The sequence below is a fragment of the Rhagoletis zephyria genome, unplaced genomic scaffold, assembly GCF_001687245.7.
Source record: "Rhagoletis zephyria isolate East Lansing unplaced genomic scaffold, Rhagoletis_zephyria_1.1 Rzeph_scaffold_04611, whole genome shotgun sequence".
Taxonomy (NCBI): domain Eukaryota; kingdom Metazoa; phylum Arthropoda; class Insecta; order Diptera; family Tephritidae; genus Rhagoletis; species Rhagoletis zephyria.
Genome location: NW_016161694.1, coordinates 6,736 through 17,561, shown reverse-complemented (window position 1 = coordinate 17,561; position 10,826 = coordinate 6,736). Strand labels below are relative to the sequence as shown.

The following is a 10,826-nucleotide window of genomic DNA, read 5'->3' as shown; positions in this document are numbered from 1 at the left end:
AAATTTGACAAGTTGGACCTACACTTTGAAGGTGCTCCTGGCGTTGAAAGTGCTGAGGGCGGAAGGTACTCATGGTGCTCCTGGCGATGAAGGAGCTGAGGGTAGAGGGTACTGGTGGTGCTCCTGGCGATGAAGAAGCTGAGGGCAGAAGGTTCTAATGGTGCTCCTGGCGATGAAGATGCAAGCGTTGAAGGTGCTGATAGTGAATCTGTAAACAAGCAAAAATATCAATTAAAATTTATAAAGATATAAAAAGTCTCAATACATACCTTAAGAATGTGACTAAGTCGCTGCTTTTTTGCAATCTAAAAGAAGAAATTACATTATAATTAAATAAAATTGTTAAATACGTATTCTTACCTTCAAAGTTTTCGTAGTGACATTTCTTCACAGTATGTATACTGTCATCAAAACTCTGATGTTTCTAACTTGCTCGCTCTAACGCATAGAATTCTTGTTAGAGTACGAATTCTTATCGGGTATGTAGCTCTACAAAGGCACATTTTTTGACAGTTCGACGTGTTTGTAAATCGTTTGAATTTTAGGGGAAAGTGGTGAGCCTTGGCTGGCAGGGTATGTATGTATGTACATATGTATGTATGTATGTACCCTACAAGACATTGCTGAGCACTTTAGGCAAAAATTCTCACACATTTACACTTTTGTTTTTGTAGTACGGCATAAATGAGTAGTTTGACTATTAGTACTGAGGACTTTCTGATGACAACATTGAGGGGAAAGTACTCAATTTTTTCCCATGGCCTGAACGAAAATGAGGACTTTGATAAGCACTTTTGTGATTAGGGGTAATGATAATATGAGTACTCATATGATACTCAGCTGTCTTGTAGGGTATGTATGTACATATGTATGTATGTATGTATGCGTTGTCACCGCTTTTCATGCTTTGTATACATATGCTTTCTTAATTACATATGAAAAAGAATGGGTGCAGTGAAAATGCTTCCTTTCAATACGGGCGTATTTTATTTGAATATTTCCATTATACGTAGTGTATGTATAATGAAAAAATCCATTTGATTTAAAAACGAACATTTTTAAACGGTAATCAAATAAAATTTGTTTATTCTTCCAACGCGTTTTTTTTTCTCAGTGTACATATGTGTACATACACAAATTCCTGTTCAAGCTAAAGAGTTGTTTGGCAGTCGCCGTTCTACAGTCGCCATTTCCACTACACAAATTGATTTCCTAGCAATTTTATTAGCTCATTAAACTACCATAATTTATAAATTCCAACTACAATAAAACAATATCTGTTTTTGTTGTAAAGACTAAATACCGTTGTTAATAAAGTCATATTAATTAAAATAAAAAGTAACTGCAGTTGTCGGATTCACCCTTTGAATATTACGAATCTGCGCAAAAAGAATCCTTTTGTATCAGCTGTCAAGAGGAAGATGAAATGGAATCATTTCCACACTTTATTATAGACTGTCCAACCTTCGCGTGGCTAAGTTGGAAGCATTTTGGCTCGCACTTCGGAACAAACACTGAGCTCTCAGGGATGAAATTAGCCACATTCGAAATTCTGTAATGGGCTCGCGGCGTTAACTTAACCCAACCTAAGCTGTACTTCTTTGAGCTATGAAATAGTTGGTCACATTAAGTATGATAGATACCTCTCACTTAAGGGTGGATATGACGTTCGAGGGCATTTCAGTAAATACGAATGCATATAAATAGAACAAATTATGGATGGTGAGTGGGATATACTCAGTTTGATCATACACGCTGCGCTTCTCTGATTCACACACACGAAATAATAGCGATATTTAAAAAACCTTGACCATTTACTTAAAAGGTCCATACTTACCTCTATACATTGAAACAAGCAAAATAATCAAAATAACCATTTTCGTTAAAATTAAGCTGGGAAACCCTGAATAACCAAAATAAGCAATTCCAAGCAAAAGCTTAAACTTTTCGGTCCTGGTAATTAGGAATACAAAATGTCTCCTCTTAAATCCAAGTTATAAAATAATCCTGCATTAAAAAGATAACTTCACCGTATGCAATCCTGCTTTATCGATTATTTTTAGTAAATAGAGGTGAAACGTCAAAGACAAAAGATAAACAACAATGAACGCCGCTAAGCAGAAACGCGTGATTGAAACCATGATGGGCATGCAGAATTGGGCTTTCGGGCACATTTTGAATAGACTTCAAAGACTACAGTCGAAAATTTTACGCGCCATATGCGGAGCACTGTGGTACATAAAAAATACGAATATCCAAAAAAATAAATACGGTGCATGAAGAACAAGAGGCTAAGCACCAGTTACTCAGTACGTCATTTCAACTTTCTCTAAATTGTCTTTGCATGAAAAGCCTGGGTGTTTTCCCCCATTTCAAACGTTTTCTTTGAGTTAGACTTAATGATGTAATTGAAGAAAGTTTGTTGGAAATCGAAAAAGTGGTTACCGAGATACACCGTTGTACTAATAAAATGGGCGATGCCACGTCCAATTCCTTAAAGTCTATAGCAGTGTTATTTATTGTTAAGAGATTAACTTGGAGTAAATAAGCGTCCTCAGTTACTGAAATTTACCGTTATACGGAAAGCAGGTGTAATTTTACTCCGATTTGAATAATTTTAAACGAATGGGTTTTCCGTACCAAGATTATTAAGTGCACCGAGTTTGGTAGAAATTGATAAATTGGTTACCAAGATACACATTTGTGGTGACAAGGGGGCGGTGACACGCCCATTGTCCAAAAAATTATAATAATCTAATTTTCCGGTTAGTGATTATTGCGATCATCGATTTTGAGTCAATTAGCTTCATTAGTGACTGATTTATCGGAGTTTTCGTGTTTCTGTAAATTACCGTTATATACAGATTTCTCAGCTGGACCCTAATCAAGGCTCATACCGAGTTTGGTAAGGATTGGTGAAAGGGCTACTGAGATACACCATTTATTCGTAAGTGGGGGGAGGGGGGTCACGCCCATTTTCCAAAACTTTCATAATAATATAATTTTGTACGAAATTCTACTTCACATATTAATTTTCAACAATTTGCATTCAATATTTACTGAAATATCCGTTATAAGCAGGGCCGTAGCCAAGATGTTTTATAGTTTCACTTTTATTTCAACATATTTTGATTAAAAGAAAAATACTGATTAAAAAAAAAAAATTATAAAAACAGGGTTGATATTTTTAAATTTCTGCCCGTATTTTGTTTGTAAGTCAAATATGAGTGGCATTGTGCTACTATGATAGCACGGCCGAGTAATCATAGCCAACTTATGTACAGTAGTCGAAAAACTTATAGCCGCACCAAATTATGACAAGTTTTAAAATATTATTTTTGTTGTTATTTAATTTCGGTTAGTTTTTTATAGTTCGTTCTTTACCAACATCCGTATAAATACAAGTTTAAAGGCAATGTCATACGATTGGGTATTTGCCAAAATTTGGTGTAAATCGTATCCCAATTGTTTGAACACCCAAAATATTTTTCACTATCACCATCACGAAAATTTGTTTATTGAAATTTTTCAACAGAACATCGCTGTATTGTACCAATCTTTTGAATGCAAAAAAAATGTCCCATTTGTTTACCAATAGCCCAATACAAAAATTTACAAATCTGCACAAATGTACCAATCGAGTGGCACTGCTTTAAAAATTTATGCAATTAAAAAAAAAATCTATAAATTTTCGTTAAAATTTCGAGTTTTTAATTAAATTCTGAGTAGGCAGTTTTGTAGCCCATTGAATTCTAGTAGAATAAAGTACCTACAAGCAGTGTACGAAAATAAACTATATTGTACGTTACTATTTCGTTTCGTTTATTACTTTAACAGTTCGGTACAATACGAAACAAAACGGCTGAGTTCACTTTGGCGATAGTACACTACAGTAGTTTAGTAGTTACAGACGAAACAACAAACGAAATGAATCGTGCAGGGAAAATATATTTATGTATGTACATATATGCAATAAACAAATACAAAACGAATGGCTGCAATGAATAAAAAAAATAAAAATGTTTTTTAATTGAATTGGATATGAAAATTTACAGAAAAAATTATTTTTCACGTAATTGAAACGTTTGCATACATATAAAACGTACCCTATGGTACAATTGTCACAAACGAAAAGCAAACGTTTCTCGTTGGGGAAAATTACAGTGAATCTTACAATTTGTTTCTGACTATTTACAAAACTGTACAAAACCACAAATGATATGATGGTCGATGAGCAAATGGGAATTGTTTTGTACAGTTTATTTTCGTACCCTGCCTACAAGTTTGAAATGGCTAAAAATGTCGACTGATTTTTTAGAATTTTTAAAAGTTCGAAATTTGTACGAAAGTTTGTTGAAGTTTTTTTTTAATATTGCACAAATGAGTAGTCCACTTGCAAACAGCGTTATGTGATTTTATAATAGTGAGCCATCAATTAAAAAAACGTCTACAACAACAAGTAACATCCAAATTGTATATTTCTCTTTATTATCTGAAAACTTGGATAAACAAGAGCCTAATAACATTAAAAAACAATATCGCAGTGTGGTAGTTTTTGCAAATTTTATATATAAAAATTTAATATAGCGAATTCTGAAACAGTAACTTTTACATAGCTATCTTTGTTTAGAATTTCGCCTTCTCCCTTCCATAAAGATCGGTCTGCTTCTTTTTTACGACGCCTTCCACTAGGCACCGAAGCTACCACGTTTTCTGACCAGTTTTCTAAGCTCATCAGAAGATGGAGACTTTTGAAAGTGTATAAATAAGTATTATAGCGACTTTTGCAATAGCAGTTAACATTTGATGCTATTTTTTCAGAAAATAGAAAGATTTTGCACTGTATTGTTAGTGGACATGAAACTACTTTAAATGCTGGTATGTTACTCACCAAAAACTAAAAATCTAAAAAAATTTACACAGCGCCTTTGCAAGTGGACTATTCAAATTTGGAAACATGGATTTCCACGGGTATTGTTAAAGAATGAACTATATTTTTATTTAAATAAATAACAAGAGTTCAATAACAACAAAAATAATACGTTAAAACTTTGGCAAAAAGTGGTTCGGTTATAATTTTTTTACCATTGTATGTATGTATGCCTTTTTTTGCATTTTTTTATACCCGAGCGCACTTGTGCACAAGGGTATATTAATTTTGTTCACATAACGGTTGTTTGTAACAGCCAAAACGAATCGAGATAGATATAGACAAATGTATACATAAATGCTCAGAATGAATAGAGAAATCGTTTAACCCACGTCTGTCTGTCCGTCCGTCTGTCCGTCCGCCCGTGTACACGATAACTCGAGCAAAAATTGAGATATCTCAACGAAATTTGGTATGTAGGTTTCCGTTAATCCAAGGTAGGTAGGCGAAATCGGACTGTAACCACGCCCACTTCCCATATAACGGTAATTTCCCGAAATACGAAAACTGCGATATTTTAGTAACTACTGAAGATAATTCACTCAATTGATATTTACAACAATTTTCAGACGAGAAATAAGAATATTATAAATTGTCGGAAAATGGGCGTAGCCACGCCCACTTTGGTAACTTGTGTATATCTTGGTAACCGCTGCACCAACTTCTTCCAAACTTGGCACAGTTGTTGGCCTTGGCACAGTATACTAAATGGCTGAAAATTTAAAAAATCGGACAATAACCACACCCACGTCCCATATAACGGTAATTTAGAGAAATACAAAATCTTCGATAAATCAATAAATATTAAAGCTAATTTATTCAAAATTGACGCTTGCAACAACTTTTTACCAAGAAATAAGTTTGTGGTAAAATTTTGGAAAATGGGAGTGGCACCGCCCACTTATGATCACCTATATGTATCTCGGTAACCGTTTCACCAATTTGTACCAAGCTCGGTATGGTTATTGTGCTTGCCGCATAAAAGCAAAATGTTCAAAATTATTGAAATCGGACTAAAATTACGGCTTTTCATAAAACGGTAAATTTCAGAAATGCTTGAAACTGAAATATTTCGAAATTTAAGGACGCTAATTTACTCAAAATTGATACACTCCGGCTTACCATCTAGCGGTAGGTTTCGGAAAGGTGGAAAGAGATATATTTAATACTTGCCGGGTATTTAATGTTCGGCTCCGCCCCTAAATACGGCCTTGGTTATAAGGGAAGTGGGCGTGGTGACGGTCCGAGCTCGCCCATTTTCAATACCAACCTTCCTTGGATAAAGGGAAACCTGCATATATCTCAATTCTGCTCGAGTTATGGTGTACACGGACGGACGGACAGACAGATATGGCTTAATCAACTTCATTTATTTACATTTGTCTATATCTACCTCGATTGGTTTTGGCTTTTGGCTATTACAAACAACCGTTATGTGAACGGTCATATGCTGGTCGGTAAAATAATAGCTGTTAATCGTATTGACAAGTTTTGATATTTTTTTTTTTTACATTGTTAAGTCTCTAACCAAAATCAGATTATTTCAAGTTTCAGTCTTTGGACAGAATTAAAAATAAAAAAATAAAATACACACAAATTTGGTCGTTTTTAATAGAAATTTCTGAAAATGCATACAGGTAGGTATGCAAGAAAGTATTTGGGTAAATTTTTTTACCATATTGAAAATTGTTTCCATGAAAAATTATTTTTTTTATTATTTTTTCAAAAAAGTTTCATTTTAGTTCATAGTTAATTTCTAGAAACACATACCATTGCTCCCAAAAATATTTTTATGCGTTTTTTTATGCGACATTGAAAATGCTTTTCATGACAAATTTTTGTTTGTTACTTTTTTATAAAAAAAAACAGTTAATTTTATGACGAAAAACAATCAAATCTAATTTCCAGAATTCACAGAAAAAATGTCAAAAATATATTCTTTGAAATAAAATGTTGGTTTGACGTTTCTTGTTTCCATATAGATAGTAGAGAATTAGAGGAATTAAAATTTTGGAATAAAATTAAAGACAGGGTGTCCCTGCGGTATTCCGGAAAAACAATTGTTTTAAACAAAATTTAAAAAAATGCAAAATTTTAATGGAATGAATAAAAAATATATGTAAAAATAGGTTATTTTTTATTATTTTATTATTTTATTTTGCTTTCAAAAGAAGAAATAAAAACCTGCTAATTTTTTGCACTTTCTGAAGTAATGTGTTTTTCGCTAATGCATAAAATAATTTTTTCATTTTTTGTCAGTGCCTTGAGATCTGTACGATTCATTCCATTTTCAAAAATGAAGTGTCAGAGTAAAAAGCTTGACCTGTGGACAATAGAAGGTTTATTTTCTTTTTAAAGAGTTGCCACCTGTTAAAAAATTAGATTGTTAAAAATTAGATTGAAATACTTTTATAAGTTAAATAAATTATTAAGAGATGGGTGTCAATCGAAATGTGCATTAACTGCATGCGGCGAGTTACCACCTATTTAAAAAATTACATTCCACTTGAATTAAAGGAATTAGGTAATTGAAAGAGATAGGTATCACCATAAGGGAGTCAGACAAATGAGATTTAAGAAGCTTAAATAGGGTTGCCACCTGTTTGTAAAGTCCAATTTAGTTAAACTAAAATAATAAATATGTCAAACCATAGGATTACGCCAGCGTATTTGTTATTTTATTACAAATACATACATTATCAATCAGTGATTTGTTCTGATTACATTCCTTTTAAATTACTGGACCCTTAAATTACTCTTCACTTATCTCTTTCTAAATATGTCACATTTTTTCAGTTTTCTGACACTCGTATTGATATACATATTTCAGTTACCTTATTCCCTTAATTAAAGTGAATTTGATTTTTTAAACATGTGGCAACCCAAAAACAAATTGCATTTTTAAATTTAGCGTCCACAATTTTACTAAGAAGCGAATTTTGATTTAAATCCGTCCATAATTCTATTTTTGCTCACATTTTATATGGAAGGGAAGCACTGTGTGACGTACGGGACCAGTATTTTCAATTTTTGCGCCANAGCTGACGGCGAAATAATGAATACGTGAATATGTATGTATGTATGTATGTACATATATTTTCAAAAACATTTTTGAAATCTCAATTAATTTTTTCTTGTTACTGACAGAATTGACATACATACGTAGAGTTACGAAGTTAACCTTTGAAAATGGCTGGGCTAAATATTTAACGATTTAACTCTAATTTTACTCCTAACTATTGATTGTGCAAGCCAATTTATCAATTTAACCAGTAAACCTCGAGTTAAATAGATAACCTGCTGTTCTGCAAGTGGGCCTTAGTAATTTAACTATAAAAATTGTACCAAGCATTTGAAAATTCTGAATAATCCGGTTGACTTTTGAAAATTTATTTTGTCGAGGGCGTTGCGCATTTTCTTCCATATAACGCATGAAATCTAATTTGATATAGAATGAAAATGAGCAACGCTCTCGACAAAAAAATGTTCAAAAATCAACGGGATTTTTCAGAATTTTCAAACCTGCACATTAAAGTTCTAAAATTGAATTGGCAACAAGACTGCACACCCAATAAGTTTCTAAAGTTGAAGTTTGTTTCATTTGCGTGAATTGTGCACAAAGTTTTAAACTTTGACTTATAGGTTTATACTTAGAATCTTTTATATTTTTATAAATAAATACCGAACAAAATTTATCAGGCAAAACATTGTGAATATTGTAAAAAATACAGGTGTGCTATTTACGTGAGCGCAACTTTATATACATATATATGTATATGAAAACCTACATGTAGCAAAGCTTCCCAGCGAAAATTCAAAACAATTGCTAGTGGTAACCCATTAATGAAGGAATTACGATTACTTTTAACTATGCATTTCTGGTAATCCACAAAGGTATGCAAGGCATTAACACCTATGATAAGCTCATCAGCAATATTCGGCAATAACTTCCCAGTCGGAAAAGTAGTAATGCATTACATGCGTGATAAATAATATAATGTATTTCCTATCGCTTTCTACAATATTACGGCTAACTATGTAATCAGCATTCTAATGTATTCAAAAAGTTCCAAAAATTTCATATTAAAACACATTCATTTCTCGATACTAGGTAATGCAAAATTGAATGCCCTACTTTTCTTAGGACATAGCCCTAAACGAATGGGTTTTCCGTATCAAGGTTATTAAGTGCACCGAGTTTGGTAGAAATTGATAAATTGGTTACCGGGATACACATTTGTGGTGACAAGGGGGCGGTGACACGCCCATTGTCCAAAAAATTATAATAATCTAATTTTCCGGTTAGTGATTATTGCAATCATCGATTTTGAGTCAATTAGCTTCAGTAGTGACTGATTTATCGCAGTTTTCGTGTTTCTGTAAATTACCGTTATATACAGATTTCTCAGCTGGACCCTAATCAAGGCTCATACCGAGTTTGGTAAGGATTGGTGAAAGGGCTACTGAGATACACCATTTATTCGTAAGTGGGGGGAGGGGGGTCACGCCCATTTTCCAAAACTTTCATAATAATATAATTTTGTACGAAATTCTACTTCACATATTAATTTTCAACAATTTGCATTCAATATTTACTGAAATATCCGTTATAAGCAGAGCCGTAGCCAGGATTTTTTATAGTTTCACTTTTATTTCAACATATTTTGATTAAAAGAAAAATACTGATAAAAAAAAATTGCATATAAACAGGGTTGAAATCTTTAAATTCCTGCCCGTATTTTGTTTGTAAGTCAAATATGAGTGGCATTGTGCTACTATGATAGCACGGCCGAGTAATCATAGCCAACTTATGTACAGTAGTCGAAAAACTTATAACCGCACCAAATTTTGACAAGTTTTAAAATATTATTTTTGTTGTTATTTAATTTCGGTTAGTTTTTTATAGTTCGTTCTTTACCAGCATCCGTATAAATACAAGTTTAAAGGCAATGTCATACGATTGGGTATTTGCCAAAATTTGGTGTAAATCATATCCCAATGTTTGAACACCCAAAATATTTTTCACTATCCCCATCACGAAAATTTATTTATTGAAATTTTTCAACAGAACATCGCTGTATTGTACCAATCTTTTGAATGCAAAAAAAAATTTCCATTTGTTTACCAATAGCCCAATATAAAAATTTACAAATCTGCACAAATGTACCAATCGAGGGACCCTGCTTTAAAAATTTATGCAATTTTAAAAAAAATCTACAAATTTTCGTTAAAATTTCGAGTTTTTTAATTAAATTCTGAGTAGGCAGTTTTGTAGCCCATTGAATTCTAGTAGAATAAAGTACCTACAAGTTTCAAATGGCTAAAAATGTCGATTGATTTTTTAGAATTTTTAAAAGTTCGAAATTTGTACGAAAGTTTGTTGAATTTTTTTTTTAACATTGCACAAATGAGTAGTCCACTTGCAAACAGTGTTATGTGATTTTATAATAGTGAGCCATAAATTAAAAAAACGTCTACAACAACAAGTAACATCCAAATTGTATATTTCTCTTTATTATCTGAAAATTTGGATAAACAAGAGCCTAATAACATTAAAAAACAATACCGCAGTGTGGTAGTTTTTGCAAATTTCATATATAAAAATTTAATATAGCGAATTCTGAAACAGTAACTTTTACATAGCTATCTTTGTTTAGCATTTCGCATTCTCTCTTCCATAAAGATTGGTCTGCTTATTTTTTACGACGCCTTCCACTAGGCACCGAAGCTACCACGTTTTCTGACCAGTTTTCTAAGCTCATCAGAAGATGGAGGCTTTTGAAAGTGTATAAATAAGTATTATAGCGACTTTTGCAATAGCAGTTAACATTTGATGCTATTTTTTCAGAAAATAGAAAGATTTTGCACTGTATTGTTAGTGCACATGAAACTACTT

The 10,826-nt window shown here is 32.6% G+C and overlaps 1 long non-coding RNA gene across 1 annotated transcript; it reads right to left on the bottom strand.

Moving 5' to 3' along the window:
• Positions 1 to 12: 12 nt before the first annotated feature.
• LOC108370967 (uncharacterized) lies at positions 13 to 481 on the bottom strand. The gene is made up of 3 exons (XR_001848696.1): positions 361 to 481; positions 270 to 305; positions 13 to 208 (listed from the first exon to the last, which is right to left on the bottom strand). It is a non-coding gene; the product is annotated as an uncharacterized LOC108370967 (long non-coding RNA).
• Positions 482 to 10,826: the final 10,345 nt, after the last annotated feature.